We start from the raw sequence: 5,222 nt of genomic DNA, 5'->3' as shown, positions 1-5,222 counted from the left end.
CCATCACAGCTCACAGCAACCTCCAAGTCCTGGGCTCAAGCGATTCTCCTGCCTCTGCCTCCCAAGTAGCTGGGACTGCAGATGCCTGCCACAACACCTGGCTATTTTTTGGTTGCAGCCATCATTGTTCTTTGGCTGGCAAGGCTGGATTCGAACCCACCAGCTCAGGTGTATGTGGCTGGCGCCTTAGTGGCTTGAGCCACAGGCACTGAGCCTCTTTTTTTTTCCCTTTTTTTTTTTTTTTGAGGTAGTCTCACTATGTCACCCTGGGTACAGTGCTGTGGCGTCACAGCTCACAGCAAACTCTTTGGCTTAAGCTATTCTCTTATCTCAGCCTCCCAAGTAGCTGAGACTACAGGCACCCGTGCAACACCCAGCCATTTTTGTTGTTGTTGTCATTGTTGTTTGGCAGGACTTGGCCGGCTTCAAACCCACCAGTTCCGGTGTATGTGGCTGGCACCTTAGCCGCTGAGCTATAGGCACCGAGCCAGTCTATTTTTTTTTTTTTGAAGTTTTTGGTTGGGGCTGGGTTTGAACCCACCACCTCTGGCATATGGGGCCAAAGCCCTATTCCTCTGAGCGACAGGCACCGCCCCAAGTCTATTTTGTTGAACCCACCACCTCCAGTATATGGGGCCGGCACCTTACTCCTTGAGCCACAGGCGATTTTTTAAACCATAGTTTTATTGATTTAAATTTTTTCCCAACCTTTTGCCCATCATCACGTCCAATCCATTAGTGACCAGGTCCCGCCAACAGGGACAGTGTCCTGCATCTCATGAGGACCTGAGTGGATTAGGTCCTGCCTCTTGCCTGCAGACCCCATCCACATCCCCCATTGTGCCAAAAGCAATACTGCAGGACTCCACCAAGCATCAAACTCCAAGCTTTCCAGCCCTTTCTGGCACAGTTCCTCACTCAGTCTTCCTTTGACTTCCACAACCGTGGGAAGACAGTAGTAGACTGTCCCTCACTTTGGGTTTCAGGAGAGCTTGTCTTAATATGCCTAACTCAGGGGTGTGCAGCCACACCGGGGGCCAGCGCCTGAGGACATGGAGACAAGGCTCTTGTCCCCAGGGATGCCCAGGCTCACCGCGGGTCGCCCCTGCGTCGGGCCTGCATTCCAGGCCCTGTACCTTCCGCCTGGGCTGGAGGCCAAGCGCCAGGCCTGAGCGAGCACCGTGCCCCTGGCACAGGTTCATTATAGGGCTGGTGCTGCTCTCTCGCCGCTGGCGGCCAGCCTGCCAACCTCTATTGACTCACGGGTCTGTCATCTCCCACAGCCTCATCCGGCTGGGCCAGAGCCCAGCCCCACGCCGCGCGGGGAAACTGGAGTCTCGGTGGGAGGGCCGGCAGGGCCTGGCGCCGGCCTCGGAGTTGTGGGCGGCGGGGCGGAGCCGGACAGACGCCTGCCGGTCCGCAAGGGTGGGGCGTCCTGCCCAGCTCCGCTGACTGGGTAAGGAGACGGCTGCTTCCTCTTTTCTTCTCCGCCAGTCCCAAACCAGGCAGGAGCTGCGATTTGGGAGTGTTGTGATCCCCTAAGACTGAGGCAAACGTGGTGACAAGCTGGTCTGTGCAGGTATGGGTGCACTCTGGGCAGAGACGAGAGAAGTTACTCACTGCCTGGGAGGTGGTGGGAGGGAAGGGGAACCCCACTCCTGTGGTCAAGGCTGGTATTGGGAGCCCACCCAGCTGAGCCCTGTGCTGAGGCCAAGAAAAGTCGCTCTTTCTTGTACTTCTTGCTTATAGGCCTTGTGGCCCTTGTCTGCCCAGGACTTCCCAAATGCCCACATATATCCCAGAATAGGCCCCAGGGCAGGGAACCCAAACTAGCATGAGTGACAGAGCAGGTGCTCAGGGAGAAATAGTCATCAGGCCCAGCCAGGAGGGAGATACTGTGACAGGGAGATAAAGAGGGGGAGAACAGAGAGGCGAGGAAGACAAAGAGACAGGTAGAGCCTTAGACACACAGAAATAAGTCCTGGGGAAGTTGAGAGGGTGCCAGATTAAAACAGGCAGGGACTTATGTCTTTGAATGCAAGAGATATAGACAGGGAGTGGAGGGAGGGGCTGAGCCCTACAAGGTCAGGGGTACCTGAGACAAAGATAAACCCAGAGATGTTCAGAAAGACAGGGTCTAGCTGGCAAGATGAACAAGAAGGGCTTGTCAATGGTAACAAGGATGTGGGAAAGAGGCTGCATTACACACTGCAATGGGATGATTTAACATCATTTTAAATGCATACATGTTTGGACCTAGCAATTCTACTACTGGGACTCTGTTTTAAGTACAACATCTCACTGAGTGAGGTGGCTCATGCCTGTAAGCCCAGCACTTTGGAAGACCAAGGTAGGAGGATCACTTGAGCCCAGGAATTGGAGACCAGCCTGGGCAACATAGTGAGACCCCATCTCTACAGAAAATTCAAAAATGACTTGGATGTGGTGGCAGGCACCTCTAGTCCCAGCTACTCAGGAGGCTAAAGCAGGTCAATCACTTGAGCCCAGGAGTCTGAGGCTGCAGTGAGCTATGATGATACCACTGCATGCCAACCTGAGTGACAGAGTCAGACTCTGCCTCAAAAAACAAAAACAAGACACAAGTGGGCAGAGAGATATGCACAAAGATATTCCTTTAGTTGTAGATGGAAGGGTGGTTATAACCATCTGAATGTCCCTGAGCCCATGGGGCAGGGCTCACCCCATGGCCTCAGGATAGTCAAGTGGGGCACCTGCCCCGCCTGAGGGCCTGCCAGGCAATGCCTGAGGTGTCTGGAGCGTGGTGTCCACTAACGTGGGGCACTCGGTGGCCCTGGCAATCAGGACTATACTGTCACTGCTGCCCGGCTGGCAGCCCAGCTTGTTTGCCTTTGCGGTGTCTGTCCCCGGATCCATGCTGCTGGGGACGCGGGTTGCGGGGACACAGCTGCCTGGGCATGGACTGGCGAGGTCACCACAGTCCCTGCTCATGGCTGGAGCGCAGGGGCCCCCTGGTGCTGGTTGCTCAGTGGCCATGGTTCCCACTTCTATGTGGCTGTCACTGCCGCCCAGGCACTTGCCAGACTTGGCTGCCACTACTGAAGGCACGGCCAGAGTCGGGGATCGCTGGGCTGCCACAGCCTGTACACCTGGAGCCCACATCCAGGCCCCAGAAGCCCATGAGTGAGTCTGAAAAGTACCCTCCAAGCTGATGGCAGGGCACTCTCTGGACCCCTCCTTCATACATGTCCTGCAGTTGTCAAAAAGGAGAAGGCACCAGGCAAGATGGCTCACACCTGTAATCCCAGCACTGTGGGATGTGGAGGCTAGTGGATGATCTGAGCTCAGGAGTTCAGAGACCAGACTGAGCTAGAGCAAGACCCTGTCTCTACTAAAAATAGAAAAACTAGGCAAGTATTGTAGGGGATGCCTGTAGTCCCAGCTACTTGGAAAGCTGAGGCAGGAGGATTGCTTGAGCCAAGGAGTTTGAGGTTGCTGTGAGCTATGACACCAGGACACTCTACCCAGGGTGACAGAATGAGACTCTGTTGAAAGAAAGAGAGAGAGAGGGATGGAGAGAGAGAGAAGAGATAGAAAAGGAAGGAAGGAGGGAGGAAGGGAGGGAAGGAGGGAAAGAAAGAAAGAAAAGAAAAGAGGGTGGTGCCTGTGGCTCAAGGAGTAGGGCGCTAGCCCCATATACTGGAGGTGGCAGGTTCAAACCAGGCCCTGGCCATAAACTGAAAAAAAAAAAAAAAAAGGAAAGAAAGAATCTTATTCCCAGAGCAAGAGGAGGCCCCCTAACTGGGTACAGACCTCCACTGCCACACCCAACACAAGGGACCTATGAGCAACATGACTGTGATGATGGATATGGCACTGCTTATTATGAACAGAGTTATGATTCCTATGATAACAGCTATAGCTACCCAGCCCAGAGTGATGCTGATGATCACAGTTATGGACTTGGACTCAGTAAGGAGACTCACCATTCTTATGGGCAAGAGGGGTGGAGTAGGCTGGACATGGTGGCTCACACCTGTAATCCCAGCACTCTGGGAAGCTGAGGCGGGTGGATTGTCTGAGCTCAGGAGCTCCAGAGCAGCCTAAGCAAGAGTGAGACCCAGTCTCTCAAACTAGCCAGGCATTGTGGTGGAGGGCACCTGTAGTCCCAGCTACTTGGGAGGCTGGGGCAAGAGGATCGCTTTTGTCCAAGAGTTCGAGGTTGCTGTGAGCTGTGATGCCAAAGCACTCTACAACAAAGTGAGGGCAACAAAGTGAGACTCTGCCTCAAAAAAACAAAGAGAGACGGAGAGAGGTGGAGTAACTCAAGACACAAGATACCTTCAATGAGGACAGCAAAGGATGCCTCTACAGAGACCAGCCATATGACAGATACTGACTATATTGTGAGATGTTGTGAAATAGCCTGTCTCTACCACTCCTGTGTACTGTTCACAGCAAATTTTCTCAGGCCAGCTGGCTGGCTCACACCAGTAATCCTAGTGCTTTGAGAGGCTGAGGTGAGAAGATTGCTTGACACCAGGAGTTTGAGACCAGCCTCGGCAACACAGTGATGTCTCTAAAATAAATAAATAAACAAAACTTTGATTAAATAGTGTTAAATGAAAACCTAAATCTACTAAATATGCTAATCTAGTCTTTTAACATAATCTTCACTTTTCATCTTAAAGGTTTCCATAGAATTTAGTTATTTTATCTTTCAGACATATGCTTTTTTTTTCTCTTGCCAACATGTGTAAAAATGAAAGCCAATTACAAGCACAAATAATGAAGTATTTTTTTTGAGACAGAATCTCACTATGTTGCCCTCAGTAGAGTGCTGTGGTGTCACAGCTCACAGCAATCCAAAACTCCTGGGCTTAAGCAATTCTCTTGCCTCAGCCTCCCAAGTAGTTGGGACTGCAGGTGCCCACCACAACACATGGCTATCTTTTGTTGCAGTTGTCATTGTTGTTTAGCTGGCCTGGGCCAGATTCAGACCTGCCAGCCTCGATGTATGTTCCGTAGTGTTAAGTGACATCTCTTTTTGATGCTAAATAAACTTTTGAAAGAAAAGTAGGCTCGGCGCCTATAGCTCAACCGGCTAAGGCTCCAGCCACGTACACCTAAGGTGGCGGGTTTGAATCCCCAGCCCGGTCCTGCCAAACAACAATGACGGCTGCAACCAAAAAATAGCCAGGCGTTGTGGCGGGCGCCTGTGGTCCCAGCTACTTGGGAGGCGG

The 5,222-nt window shown here is 52.3% G+C and overlaps 1 protein-coding gene across 1 annotated transcript in view; it reads left to right on the top strand.

Moving 5' to 3' along the window:
- Nucleotides 1-1,471: 1,471 nt before the first annotated feature.
- Nucleotides 1,472-5,222, top strand: part of DNASE1L1 (deoxyribonuclease 1 like 1) — a 12,942-nt gene continuing 9,191 nt past the window's right edge. Inside the window, exon 1 of the mRNA XM_023508467.1 lies at nt 1,472-1,579. The gene's annotated coding sequence lies outside the window, so the exon portion shown is untranslated. The remainder of the gene's footprint in view (nt 1,580-5,222) is intronic.

This window comes from Otolemur garnettii, unplaced genomic scaffold (assembly GCF_000181295.1).
Source record: "Otolemur garnettii isolate 467f Iridium unplaced genomic scaffold, OtoGar3 scaffold00249, whole genome shotgun sequence".
Lineage (NCBI taxonomy): Eukaryota > Metazoa > Chordata > Mammalia > Primates > Galagidae > Otolemur > Otolemur garnettii.
Note: the sequence above shows the minus strand (reverse complement) of the source record. Positions and strands in the feature narration are given on the sequence as shown.